Below are 15323 nucleotides of genomic sequence, written 5' to 3' on the forward strand. Positions count from 1 at the left end.
CTCTGCTTATCATCATCACCCCTTTCTTTCGATTTCTCTTCTTTCAGTGAAGTGATTCAGCCACATGCCGAGCAGTGGGTAGGAAATTACAATATTACACAATGTCCACAAGGAGATCTCCTCAGAGACAATGATGCCTTCGTCACTTTCTATTCCTCTGTTGTTCTCGGACCCTCCCACTTTCACTCACCACTTCTCTATGTGTGACTCTACTTGGTCTTATTTCGTTACTGAGGAAAAATGTCATTAGACAGGTAATTTCCTGTGTATGCTATTTAGATCAGCCGTCTGTTGCATTATGTGTCGGTGTCTGTCTCTGTGTGTGTGTGTGTGTGTGTGTGTGTGTGTGTGTGTGTGTGTGTGTGTGTATGTGGCACATGGCAGACGTGCTGTCTGGGGATTGTGGGCGACAGAGCGACATGCTGCCTCTTACACAGGCCTCTAAACCTGCCTCCCTAGAGGGGCTCAGGTAACATAATAGGAGAGATACACCACACAGTTACTAACACACACACATACACAGGCACAAAGAAATGAATACCTTCTTTCATAACCATTCCAAATGAAAATAAAAGTATGCTTATTTCATTAATAAGTAACCACACCTCTGGCATGTAAAAACATAAAGGGAAGAATCAGAGATTGGTGTTATGAGCCATGTAAAACAGAGACGAAACATTGGAGATGGGAATTATTTGAAATTCAGTCTCACGCTTATTAACTTTTATTTATTAATGGCCACTCCACCCCAGAGCAGCTTGAAGATATTAAGATGTGAGCGCATGGGAAAGTAGAACGGTCGTGAATCATGCCAGGCAGAAGTCTCACAGATCAATCACATCTGTTGAGACTTCTGCTCGGTACGATGTGTTCTGATGACAAATTCCCACTCCTTTGGTTCACAAATATACAGTAAATCAAATGTATTGACGTTAACACAAACCAATAAAAAGTTGAATCAACACCATATTACTGAGCAATATGGTCATGATTTTTATAGTTTTCTACTTGTTTAGACTACATGTGACAGAAACCTCTTTACTATATTCAAGTTTAAGTGTAGGTCTGGCAATAATCTAGGCTATATTTTTTGTTGAGTTGATCCTACTAATAATCATTGTCTGTGTAGCCAAAGCCTGATATATCTTATCAAATATACCTACATTATTGTCCAAAAATTATTAAAAACTAGGGCTGTCAAAGTTAACGTGATAATAACGTGTTAATGCAAATTCGTTTTGACGTCACTAATTTCTTAGTTCAGTTTTAAGTTTTTTAATTCAGGCTCAGATTTAAAGCTAGAGTGAAGATACTGGCATCATATGAAACTAGAAAACCATGTCATACTAGCTTGTCGCGAAGGAGGTTAAATAACGCCTGAAACGTATGCTAAATTTTGGCAAAGAAAAACTGGCATGGCCATTTTCAAAGGGGTCCCCTGACCTCTGACCTCAAGATATGTGAATGAAAATGGGTTCTATGGGTACCCACGAGTCTCCCCTTTACAGACATGCCCACTTTATGATAATCACATGCAGTTTGGGGGAAGTCATAGTGAAGTCAGCACACTGACACACTGACAGCTGTTGTTTGCCATGTTATGATTTGAGCACATTTGTTATACTAAATGCAGTACCTGTGAAGGTTTCTGGACTAAATTTGCCATTCTTTTGTGTTGCTAATTGATTTCTAATAGTAAACATATACGGTGGCATGAACCAAGCATATTTGCCCACTCCCATGTTGGTAAGAGTGTTAAATACTCCCCCGTAAAGGTACATTTTGAACAGATCAAAAATGTGTGACTAATTTGCAATTAATCACGATTAACTATGGCCAATCAGGCGATTACCTGCGATTAAATATTCTAATCGATTGATCGCTCTAGAAAGTATACATTCGTTGACTCTTTTTTAAAGATTTACGGCTTTATAAGAAAGGCGGATAGGACAGTACTGGAAAGTACTGGAAAGTACTGAGAGACGGACTAACGCATTGGTTTTGTTTTTTTCATGGGATTTTTTGACGGTAACAAAACATAGAGTATCGCCAGCCTTATCTTTTAAATGTATAGTTTACCTCCCTGACATATTCTCTAAAAATCTGCTATTTATATACTATAATCTGCTAGCTATATACTCATGGTGCTGGTAAACAGATAAACAAGTTGGTAGATTAGTGACATATGATCTTCAAAGAAAAGACAGACTTTGTGCCTCTTCACCTCAACTCTGTCAGATTAGACATGGCCACCCTCCCTCTTTCCTGTCTCCGTCCCTGTATCAGCATGTCTGCAGTGCAACCCCCCTACACACCCCAAAACACATACACACACACACACGCACATAAATACACAAACACAAAGATGTCCCTCCCCACTCTGAACACAAACACAGCTTGGTCATGATATCACAACAAGACGGCCGTCGTGGGAATTAGGACTGCTTTCTTCTCCTGGACAGCCTCCTCCGCCCCCTCTCAAGGAGTAATGACACGGCCCTCTGCACTGTGACATACATCACATTAGCAGGCTGTCACACAAAGAACACCGTGTCCAGGTTAATACCAGGTTTACGTTTCACTGGGAACATTTCACACATTTTCACTGTTAAAAATATGCGGAATATGAGAGGCATTTTCAAAGTCAAGTATGTCCACTTCAGAGAGGAAATTTGAAACGTGTGCTTTGCTTTAATGTTTGGCTTTATTACAAGACTTGACACTTGAGCTTGGAATGAATCATTTTAAATACTTTTACATGAAATAAAACTGTTTTTAAAGTTAACCTAGTTAGGAAATCACTCAATGTGCAAAAGAAAGATTAATAAAAGGTATTATAATTCCTATTAGGGCTGGGACGATACACCTATCTCCCGATTTGATGTTATCACGATACTTGGGTGCCAACTCAATATGTATTGCAATTTTTAAGTATATAGATTCTACAAGTATTGCGATTCGATGTTACTATTTATTGTAATTTTTGTTAACTTTTTAAACTCTAGACCATGGGAAAAAGTTGAACCGAAGACTTCTAGGGACTTTTACTTTGAGAAATATCTAAATTAATACAGAAAAAATGTTTGATTTTCAGCATGTATGTAGTCAGAGATGTCCTGAAGTCAAATATATCAGTCATTGTCAGGCATTAATTATTACATTTTTTCCAGCAACCCAAAAATCAAATAATAAAGACATTTCCCTCACAAATTTGTGGTACTTTCTTTTTAATTTATAAGGGACATGTAATGTTTTATACTTCTGGTGAATATAATCCAATCAATCTTATTTCCATATATGTATTTCACCAAGTCCGTCTCTAGCTCTCCCCGTCAGCTCCGTTCTCTTTATACATCCATGGTCAGCTCCATCGGGGCCGTTTGAATGCATTTAACATAAATGTCAGTATATGAGTGCTCTACAGTTGTAGCCTTGATGTCCAGTTCTGTTTTTCTTGGCAATGTGTGAAACCAAAAGTGTTTCCATACTTCACTGTATGTGTATTGTTTACCATGTTGGATTTAAGATGTGAGGGTGCAGGTCATATCCACACGGACCCTCTGACGTTTTTCTACTTTCGGGTTTTGGCTGTGGTTTGTTTTGGTTGACAGATGCGGATATGACGTCACGTTACTCGAACTTGAACAATAAAAGCAGTAACTTCCTTCTACCTCCACATAGACTCAAATGAAGCAAATATATCGATTCTGCCAATAAAAAATCGATTTCATAAAAAAAAAAATCATTAAAAAATTGCGATACATAGGTGAATCGATTTTTTTCCCACGTCTAATTCCTATAGAGTTGTCTTGCAACTCTACACCACCCTTCAAGAATTATTTTTAACTGAGATTTTTTGAGAAAATCCCACAGTGCTGACAGGAGAGATGCATAGTAACCTCTACTAAACTCAGTCGCCGCTATCTAACCAGTGTTGACAGAACCAAATGCCACGGCGTCAGGAAACGATACCACCCTGTCCTTCAGGTTTCACTGCCAGATAGAGAACTCATTATTACCCTCGGGCTGTATCACTAAAGCCCAGGGCAAACAGACAAGGCTGTGCATGATTCACATTATTGTCAGGGAGTGGTGTCTCACTGAGGAGGAGATAACCCAAAACACTGACACACTAGTCTGTCGCTGAATGCAACACAGCAAGCAGCGTGATTCGTCTGACACATTTTCATACACACCACAGATAAATGCACAAAGACACCTTAACACACACACAGCTCAGCTCTACTTTCGTAAAAACTCAGCAGAGAGGGTTTCTGCAGCCAAAGTAATCTATGGGATTCTTTGTTTTGCTCCATGAGGACTTTTTTTCCCTCCTCTTTTCCCCCCATCCTTCTCTTACTCTGTGCAATTTCCTGCAGCCCTTCTTTCCCTCTCTTTCTCACTCCTCCACCTCTGATTTCTAACCCACTCTCGAGGTGTCAGGTTTCTACAGCTGGTTCACATTAGCACCCCCATCTCACGCACACCCCTCCCTCGCTCTGCACCCCTTCTCTCCTTCGTTCTCTCCCTCCTCCTCCTCCTCCTCCTCTACCTCATGCTGACCTCTGCCTGTCCTGGCTGGCCGTGGGGGTTTCAATGAGCAGAGAAGGGTGGTTTGATTCTCAGTCACTCATGTAATGTCTCCCACCTCCTTCATTCCTAACTCCTACGTCCCAAACTCCCGTACTCTCCCCTTCTCCTCCCTTCCCCGATCACTAATTCCCCTTTTCTTTTGTGCTAATTCTCTCCTCCTACCTTTCCACCTTCCTCTCCTCAACTACAACCCCACCACCACCTCCTCCTCCTCCTCCTCCTCCTCCAGCCACTATTCTAGTCTTGCTTAATAACTTCATCATGCTCTCCCCCTGCGGCCATCACAGAGAAACAGTGTGAGAGTTGTGGGAGAGCATAAACCAGCTCACATTTCAATCCCTGGATCATTCCCTGGCTTTGCTAGAACATAGGTGGCCTATTCACTGTACCGTAGTCCTGTGTGTGCATGCATGGACATCACAAGTCAAGTGCAGAACACGTTACTGCTGGCTTTGCTGTTGCTTTAATGCATGGCTATGCTGTAAGCTTAGTAGTGGAGTTAAATCAGGAACTAAGAAATCCTTGTCTTACCATAGAAATTTTAGCTGGAATATGCCTGGTAGATTATTTTAAGAAAAGACAAGAGCTCATGTGTTAGATGGAATAGTTCATTTAAAAAGATCTGCCGCCAGTCAGACTGAGCCTGTCACTCTATCAGACCCGGAAGTCTGGAGAAATTGTAATCCAGATCACATGACTTGAGTTTTGAAACGGCAGTCTAGGGCTGAGTGATATGGTTGAAATCATTATCATTCTTTCTGATATTTATCTAAATAATCAAAGTGATGTTTAAAGCAATGTACTCTTCATATGTGTAACATTCACAGTCATATCAGACCCAGAAGTGACACAAACAGGGAAGCACTTTGTTGACCTCAAAGGTGAAAGGGGAAGCCTGATTGGGGAGCTCCCAAGACTGGTTTGAGTGTGGTAATATATATCTCAATGGGGAGCTACACCGCATGTGACCTTATCTGTTCTACCTCGACTCAGCAAAGAACGTTTTGACTGACACCATTCAGTCCAGTCAATTGCTGCTTCTGCATACTCTGTTGACTTACAGAGGCACTGATGTTATATAAGTATTGAAATTACAGACAAGAATTGAAATACATGTATGCATGTGTAAGCAGCTGGTTAGCCCTTTCTACTTCTTTCCAATCTCATTTGAAGTCTCCATTGCCATTTAAAAAAAATAATAAACAGTAATAGGTGGCTAATCTAAAGGAGTATATGCTGAATACTGACAGAAATGCAAAAAGGGAACTCAGGAAGTGTTATAAGTTACTTTTTAATTCGTACTCCTTAAGTAATAATATTACTTTACTTATTACTTGGTATCAAAAGTACTCGTTATATTACTATATCACTTGCGCCTAAAAGACCTACCACCTTCTGCTTGGCGTTTATTACTCAAATTTTAACTGAGGGTGCAAAATGTTAAATTGAGGATTAAATGCATGCTTTTGCGCCCTCGTAGAGCCGGTTCTGTCTCTTCCTTTCCCACAGGGCACGGTCACATATGCACCTGAGGAAATATTTGCCTGAATGTTCACCAAAGTTCAACTTGACGCGATGCGAAGATGCATACTGACCTGCCTCACGTTCATGTCATCGTAACATAAGCCTACCTGGCACAAAAAAACAAATCCTGTTCTGGTAACGCAACGTTACTTGGATTAATAACTGTAATACAATTACTGTTAAAATTGTTATCCCTTATACTACTTGTTACAGTGGGAAAGTAATAATATTACAGTAATGCATCACTGAGTAATGGGCTACTGTCCAACACTGACAACCACCTAAACCCCAGCACTACATTAACGAAGACCACCAGACATTCAGAGACAGAGAGGCTATTTGTCCTATGGATAGGTCCGGCAATGGGTGACTGGCAGTAGTGTACCATTTAGGCCCATACATCAGCCACAGCCACAGAGGAGAAGAGGCCTGTTCTACATTGGGAAATTAAAATGCACCTAAACGTATAAGTAAAGGTTCAATTATGGGTTCTTTTATGGGGGATGGAAACTATGAATCAATCTTTTACTTAAATATCGTTAGTAGCAATGTAGCTTTAGTGGGTTGGAGGTGTATTTTTGGTACACTCCCTTACCTCAGCATCGTTTTTTTCCCTCATTTTCATACAGAAGAGCAGAGGCAGCAGGAATAACCTCACAGAGGAGGCGAGCAGAGGGAGGTGTGAGAGTGATGTCAAAGTTGTATAGAAAGATTTAAAAGATGGCAAAAAGAGGAAGGTGGATAAAGTGAAGAGAGCACACTGAGGTGCAAGTCAAAGCCAGAAAAGTAATGAGAGAGTGAGACATACAGAGAGGAAAAAGGAAGCAGGGTAGTCAGTCTGAAAAGCAACAGTGTACACAGAATAAAGGAGTGCAGAGCAGGGTGGAGTCCAAACGAGGGACATGTGGTAAAATCTCAGACTGTGTTTAGAAACATGTTCAAAAAGACTCATCTGAGCGGCTGTGGTAGACAGCACGGGACCCATTTTCTCTCCGAGCGCTCCATCTGCCTGCCTCTCTATGTTGTTCTGTCATTATCCTCTTTCTGCGGTCGTTTAATGTGGAATCTCCAACAATAGGTCTTTCAGCATATAAAATATTTTTTTATTTAGAAATGTATAACAAAAAAGAATATCGTGTGCACTCCCTACTTCAGATCACTTTTAATAACTGAATTGCTTGTTTTTACCAAATGTATTGCTGCAGCCCACCCAATGCGATTTTTCCCACAAGCACACAACTGAGTAAAGAACAAGGTATTTTTGTTTCTTTTATGTAGTTAATTGATGTTTGTCTGTTGATGATTTAATAACAACTAAACGTTCAGTCAAATGTAATCATATTTAAGTGATAATAGTTGATTCACTTTATTGACTGACTTTATTTTTACAGTGGAAACTGCTTATAGTGATCACGGTTACAGTGATCAACCGCTTATATGGATCAAAAAGCTTGGGACAGAGTCATTTCTATACAAACGCTGTTTAAATAATTCACTTAGTAATCAAGTAGTCCGTTTACAGTGTTCATTTTGGGTCTTTTCATACATGTGAAAAAACGAATGTGCACAGGGAAAACACATGTGGTTGAAGCCACCCTCGTCAAGTGGATTGATGACGCCTGGCCTCAACCGGCTTTGCGGCATACATGCAGACCGGCGGTCCGTCTCCCTCCATGCCGCTCACCGGGTGAGCGAGCGAGGAGCCCCGGCAAAGGGGCGCCGTTCTGCATGCACGCTCGCGCTGCAGAGCCGGCCAAAAACGGCAATGCCTCACCCTCGGTGAGGGAAAAGGCAGAAAAATTGGCAGCGAGCCAGTAAATAGCGAAGCGGTCCGTTTCATAACTTCCTGTAATAAATATACAAATGTCAATCATATGGTAATCTGCATGAGAAATGATGCACAACAACAAAAATGTGGTTATAATTATCATCCGTTTATAGTGATCAATATGACCTGGACAGACTATATAATATATTGAGTGAAGACGCATTGAAACTCACACTGGTCAGAGCCTTTACGTCACGCTGCATGTGTAATGTAGACCTTATGACAAAACTGAGGTGCTTTTGACCCCACAATGCCATCGTCAATGTGTGACAGAGAGCCACTTGTCACCTCACTGTATGCGGGTTTATGGTCTGGTTGCTACATTCCCCACTGCTACGGAAGACTTCCTCTTTCTGAGAGCTGGTTTGAATCTCCAAATCTCCAAGCAGCCTGGTGTGCATCTGCATGTTTGTGTGTTTTACCCTTTGTTTGTTTTTGAGACCGTGTCTATTATAGTTGTGATCCACAAAGAGAGGGTCAACTGCCAGTGACCTTTGACTGCAGACCATGTTAGCACTAGTGCTGAAAAGGATCAGTCAATTAATGAATTGACAACTATTTTAGTGTTTGATTAATCTTTCAAGTTTTTTATCAAGCAAAAATACAAGACATTGGCTGGTTACAGCTTGTCACATGTGAAGATTCAATGCTTTTATTCTTTTTATTTGATTATAAACTGAATATCTTTGGGTTTTGGGATGTTGGCCGAACACAACAAGCAACCATCACCTCTGAGAATTTGTGAATTGACCATTTTTCACAAATTAAATAACTGATTAATCGAAACATTTAGTTGATTAATCAATAAAAAAAAGAATCCTTAGTTGTAGCCACGGTTGGCGCTAATGAATAGTCTACTTGTCTCCTAATTTGGGCCCTAAAACACACACTCAAGAGACACATAGAACTACGACACATCCACCATCCAAATACTGAACCTGTCATGACTTAAAGGGATAGTTCGGATCAGTTTAAGTCTACGCTATGTTTAGAATATTTTCACCACTTTACCTCGCTGTCAGACAGCCCTTTCCTACGGGGAACTGAAGCTGTTATATCCATCCATGCTCTCTTCAAAGCCGCCAGACTCCATTGACAAACTAACTAATCGATCGAGGCAGCTATAGACCAGCAACTCCCGTGTTCTGCGAAGTAAAATTTACGCTTTTGTCAATGGAGTCTGGTGGCTTTGGAGAGAGCTGTCTGTTTCTCCAAACCGGGGACGTGCCGACCGCCATCTACTGTAAGTAATACACTGACTATGAATACCTCATACAATCCCACTTCAAAACAATCCAAACTATCCCTTTAACTGAACTTCAGACCTCTCCGTGCCAACATGTGAACTTGCCTTAGGCTCAAGGTGCCCCTGAGACACACATACAGGCAGAGCACATACACAAAGAAACTCTTATCATTGTGGTTCCAGTCTAAACCACATCTACGGTGTGAGCGAGGCTGTGGGAATGAGATAAGTCTTTGGAGAGTAAGAGCGGTAAATCACTGCCGTGGGTTCCAGTCTCCTACTCTAGTGTTTGTTGACTTTAGTGTGGATCATATGCCTAACCCACATAAATCTGTCTGACTGTGTGTGCGTGTGTGTGTGTGTGTGTGTGTGTGTCTGCTGTGGAGGTGTGGAGCAGAGGGGAGAAGTGTCTGGTATAAACTATTTTCTCCCATCTTTCTTCTTTGTCTGTGTCCTCATTCCACTGTCTACTACAAAGTCCGTCGCAAGCTCTCCCGTCAGCTCCGTTCTCTTTATACATCCATGGTCAGCTCCATCGGGGCCGTTTGAATGCTTTTAACATAAATGTCAGTATATGGGTGCTCTACAGTTGTAGCGTCGGCCCATTTGACCACAGAGATGAGAGTGACGGCCGGCTCAACCGCACGTTACCGCAATACGATAACGTTTCCTGTCCATGACAGAGTTAGCATACAGCTTAAGCTCTGCTTTTCCTGGCAATGTGTGAAACCCAAAGTGTTTCCATACTTTACTGTATGTGTAGTGTTTACCACGTTGGATTTAAAATGTGAGAGTGCAGGTCGTATCCATGCGGACCCTCAGCTGTTTTTTTGTTTTTTTAAATTTCAGCTCGCGGCGGCCAGCTCCTGTTTGTTTTGGTTGACGGATACGGAACGGATATGACGTAGAGTTAATCAGACTACAACAATGAAAGCGGTAACTTCCTTTTACCGACTCAAATAAAGCAAATATATTGATTCTGGCATTAAAAAATCAAAATCGTACAAAAGAAAATCGTGATACATAGGTGAATACATTTTTTCCATCCCCTAATGGCTATAATAAAGGCAAAAGGGTGAAGGGTTGTGGGAGAAGGATTAAGAGGCCTGGTGAGTTGTGTCCAGAGGCATCTAAATCCCTGAAGCCAAGGGAGGGACAGAAGCATGGATGGATGAGTGACAGTTTGATGAAGGAGGCGTAGCAAGAGGGAAATTACACTCCTCTCTCCGGGCCGCTTCTCCCTTCCCCCCCTCCGCTGCTCTCTCATCATTAGTAAGGAGTTTTGCTCCGAGGTATTCCTCCTCAAATTACCTGAAAATAGACATCCTCTTTTCTTTTGGCCCTTTCTCTTCCTCTGTCTGCCCCGCAGGCAAATTCTACCTGTCAGATCAAACAGGCAGCAGGTCTACACAACACAGTAACTCTCTCCCATAATTCTTAAAAAAAAAAAAGCTTCTTTTTTTAATAAACATAAAAGGCATGACAGTGACTGCAAGAGAAAAAGAGAGTGAGAAAAAAAAAAGAGGCATTGAGAGGGAGGGAGAGTTAATCAGTTTGCACCATGGCCCAACGGCAGACAAAGAGATCTTGTTCTGGAGGGAAATAGGGATTGGACGACATATTGTGTGTAGCCTCACTCTTGTTTGGACTGCTCAGGTATTAAGTGAGTCAGACTCCATGTTAAAGTCTGTGGCCCACAAACAAGACATGTTTCTGTGCACTACGTCAATACCTCATCAGAAAACATTTATGTATCCCTTCAGCAATGATGTCAGTTGCAAACGCTTACCAAGCAAACTTGTGACATGCACAAATCCATTCAGAGACACAACACACACCTTCTTCTCACACCCAAGGCTGATGGCTTGCAGTGTCACCGGTTAGACAACTTCCTTGCATCCTGCCCTGCTAGGCAGCTAGTCAACCTCTCCCATGCACTTTAACTCTCTTTCACAACATTCATGCCTGTCTGTCTTAAGCTGGGCACACACTGTACGATTTTAGAAATGTTGTTGTGTACTTCGTACCCCTAGTGTACAAGCCAAAGCTCACGATTTCTGTGCGAACTGTACGTCAGCCACGACCTGAGTGCTCACACTGTACGTGTAAAATATAAAAAAAACAGCCATGCAGCCATGCAGACCGCTCTGGCTGTTGACAGTTGTCAATAAAGATTTGTTTGAAATCTCCGAGGCAGGTAAAGTTTGTTTGCTAGCAGAGGTCTGTATAATGCTAACAAGACAGAAACGTGCTGCCTTGATCATCTGTGCCATTCTGTCTGCTGAAAATAGGGATGCACCGATCCAACTTTTTCAGCCCCGATACCTGGACTTTGGGTATCGGCCGATACCGAGTACCAATATAATACCAGTGTTTAATTAATCAGCTGTATGCATCACTGTGTGGAAGTGACTGGGATCATTATTTTATGTGTAAGGCAACATCAGGCTTGACGTAACCAATAGATACATCAATATAAATTCACCGTTAATTATTAATTATTAAAATAATAAATCGTACACCAGAAACTTGGTAAAAAAAATCTTCAAATTTAACAGGAATTATTTAAATTAATTACAATTCAATTGCAAATATTTGAATGCAGCAACAAATTGGTCAAAACTAAAATAGGAATTAAAATGTCAGTATATAATGTAAATAGCATATAAAAATAGAATTTAATTGAATAGATGGTTCCCATTGTCACCAATACCCGATCGAGCTATTTAAGTCAGTATCGGCCCAATGTCTGATCCGGTATCGGTGCATCCCTAGCTGAAACGTCAAAAAAAGAGGCTTCCGCATATATTGACTCGCAGGTGGCTAGGAAGACATGGACAGTATGGCTTGTCCATTTCGTAGAGAGAATTGGAGGTAAACTAGCTACGTTTTACTCTATCTATTGTACATTGTTATCTTGATAGCTACGCTCTGATTACTGTAAAAAGAAGTAGATAAAAGGCGCTGACGTTGGGGAATCGGCTCGTGGCTCTGCTTCAACTGTACACAGACCTCTGTACAAAATTGTACAGTGTATGCCCAGCTTTAAATGAAAGAAGTTTCAAAGCCTAAGTAAAAAATAGTTTCTAAAAAGGAATTAAAAGATGTAAAACAGACACATACATATGACTAGAGTAGTTCTATGTTTTACCGGACTTATGGGAACTCTGCAGAAGAAGACAGTGTCACAGAAGCTCATTCTGTTGCCAATCATAACAGGGCTTTGTCTCTGCTGTGCAGCGGTAGCATTAAGAATATCAAAACAACAACTATTGTAATAATGTGTGTACATTCTTTTCCTGTTACTACATAGAAAGACAACAGTTAATAGCATGAGAATGCTCTTCGCTTCCGACTCTCAGCGTTAAAAACCGGCTGGGCCAGCTAGCTGTACACTAGGAATGCCTTAAAATGTCTTGGAGAATTGACGTAAGTGTCAATCAGTTGTTCACAGTGGTATCATATTAACTGTTTAATTATACAGTCACTCCAGGTGTGAACCATGTGACATAATTAGGCAGCTCGGAGTCAAAAGGCCAAAGCGACTGTTGACTTACAACCGGCTGCCTTTAATACACTGAGCAGACTAATAAACACATAATTTGATTTTTACACAATGAGCCTTTTGACCGGCAGCACAGTGCAGACGGGACCAGACAGGCCAGACAGAGGCCAGCGCGTGCATTTGTGTGCACATGTATGTGTGTGTGTGTGTGTGTGTGTGTGTGTGTGTGTGTGTGTGTGTGTGTGTGTGTGTGTGTGTGTGTGTGGTTGTTTCATGCTTGTGAAGAGTAAAAATGAATTGAGTGACTGGTTAATCAGTCTAACAGTAGGCCTGCGCTCTGTCAGCTGACTCCTCTAAACTGAGAGACTCCTCTCTGTGTGTCTTCAGGGCAAGAGGCCTCTCTGCTGTTTTTATCATCAATATCATCATTTAATTCATTGAAAAAATACGGACTGGAATGGAATGGAGACAGCTTGGCTGAGCAAGAGCATGTGTAAATACAGCAGATATCTGATAGTGCCAGACTTCTCAAAAATTAAAAGTTCCCTAGTTTGGAAAAATGTTGGTTGCCCCTCTCTTAGCCACTGGTTGAAAAACTTCACATCAAAGGAAGAAAGCTTCGGAGTTTTATGACATGTAGGAAATCTTTTTGGAATTTATTAAAAATGGTGACATTGAAGAGTCTATACAAAAAAAATATATTATACTGTTATGTCATATTATTATTTACAACTGCAATTAAATAATAGTACTGGTAATAGAAACAACATAAAAAATAAAACCTGAGAGGATGTGGTCAAACCTTAAGCAGCTGCAAATGATTTAAATGTTGTTTCAGAGACATACTGTATGCCAGAAAGTATTGGCATAAAGCTCTGTTCTACTGGTCTCCCCATATTAAGAACACAGCTCTGAATTTGGATGTGATCTTTGATCTGGACCTGTTGTTTGAACGTGATCTAACCAAGACAATCCAACCATGTTTTTTCCACCTAAGAAACATTTCCAAAATTGTAAGCTTCCAATCGTGAGCTGTCCTTGCAGAGGTCATCCTAGCCTATGTTTCATCACATCTTCTTTGCCCTCTCTCCCTGCGGGGATGGACGGGGCTCCCGTCGCAACTGTCCACTGGGGCAATGACGGCAACCCACCCTAACACAAAGCCCATCTTGTTAACCATGCGTTGTGGGTGTGACTTATTTTGTCACACAATGTCATCACCATTCATACCTATACAACCAATGTTTATGATTAAATTTACTAGAGCACAAAATGGTTCATCTAGCATTTTAAGTTTGCTCTCAAAGTGCACCAGATTGATGCATTTAACTTTAAAATGCAGCCTACAAAATATAAGGTGAATATTCACCCTATATATATCGCAACATGTATATCACAGAAAAAAAACTATTTGTCAGTTTTTTTTACTACACACAGACAATGAGCCCCTTTGCACCTGCAATACAACATCTATCTGACCTTCAATTACACAGGGGGAATGTCAAACACTGATTTAAGGAATGTCGCTTTCTGCTTCCCTTTTTACTCTGCTTTAAGTAGCAGAGTGTTGAAATTCCAAAAGCGCTGGGAACAGACACACAGTGCGATTCACATCACATTTGATGAAATATGAGCAGGTTCATGAACCAGCTATGGTGTGTTTTTCGTTGGGAATTTGGCTCGGGAGTGGCAACGCAATTATAAAGATAGCTCGGTCTTAATTACAAACTAGGCTAAGCTGTCAGAAAGTGGAAGGCATAGATCAAACCGGCCACTGCTCTACTTTACACTAAAGCACTTTCCCCTTAATGATCTCATTGCACCACCGGTAGCAGAAGAGACTTCCTCGCAGGTTATTTCAAGTTTCCACAACAACATGGAACGTGCCAGGAAAAGAAAGGCTACACCAGCATGTGTGGTAACAATGATTAGCCTACTTGTCATTTTGAATCAAGCAACCAAGTTTCAGATAGTTTTTTCTCATGAATAGGTTACTTTCTCATGTAATAAAAATGTCCGGTCACCGTCTCGACATCCCCCAGCAGCAACAAATCAGTGGGCAGTAGAATGTGTTGGCAACGCCTAGAGCTATCAATTCTACAGCAACAAGAGAGTAAGTAACAAAACCCCTGAAATGTCCTAAATAACATTTTGGAGGTGGAAATGTGTGTATTGGTATTGTTCCCAGTACTGGTGTACTTTGTCAGACAGAGCAGTCTTTTATTCTCTCTTCCGTGCTTGAGCAAAACCTCATGGTCCTGTGGACACGCTTAGATTGATCTAAAAACCCTATTTTTGGACTGGCTTTCACATCCAACAATCCCCTTATGAGGTGTGTTTCTATTAAGGGTGGAACAGTTTGTGTATTTGACCTAAACCGTTCGGTACAGGATATTCGGTTCGGTCCGCGACATCCTTTCGTTTACACCTTTGACCCAAACAGCTGTTTATGTCTACTACTTGCACGCGTGGAACAGAAATTCTAGAGCATGGGTTTTACCCGGAAAGTTTTGGCAGCGCACCAGGAATGGTAGCAGCGCTGTAGCTCATGATAGTCGGGCTCAACTGACAACGATTTGTGTCAAACTGTATGTTGACACTGTTCAACTGAAGTCGGGTTTATATGT

The 15323-nt window shown here is 41.2% G+C and overlaps 1 protein-coding gene across 2 annotated transcripts in view; it reads right to left on the bottom strand.

The window, feature by feature from the left end:
* notch2 (notch receptor 2) overlaps positions 1 to 15323 on the bottom strand; it is a 57361-nt gene that overhangs the window by 26854 nt on the left and 15184 nt on the right. The gene's annotated exons all lie outside the window — the stretch shown is intronic.

This window comes from Sebastes fasciatus, chromosome 5 (genome assembly GCF_043250625.1).
Source record: "Sebastes fasciatus isolate fSebFas1 chromosome 5, fSebFas1.pri, whole genome shotgun sequence".
Lineage (NCBI taxonomy): Eukaryota > Metazoa > Chordata > Actinopteri > Perciformes > Sebastidae > Sebastes > Sebastes fasciatus.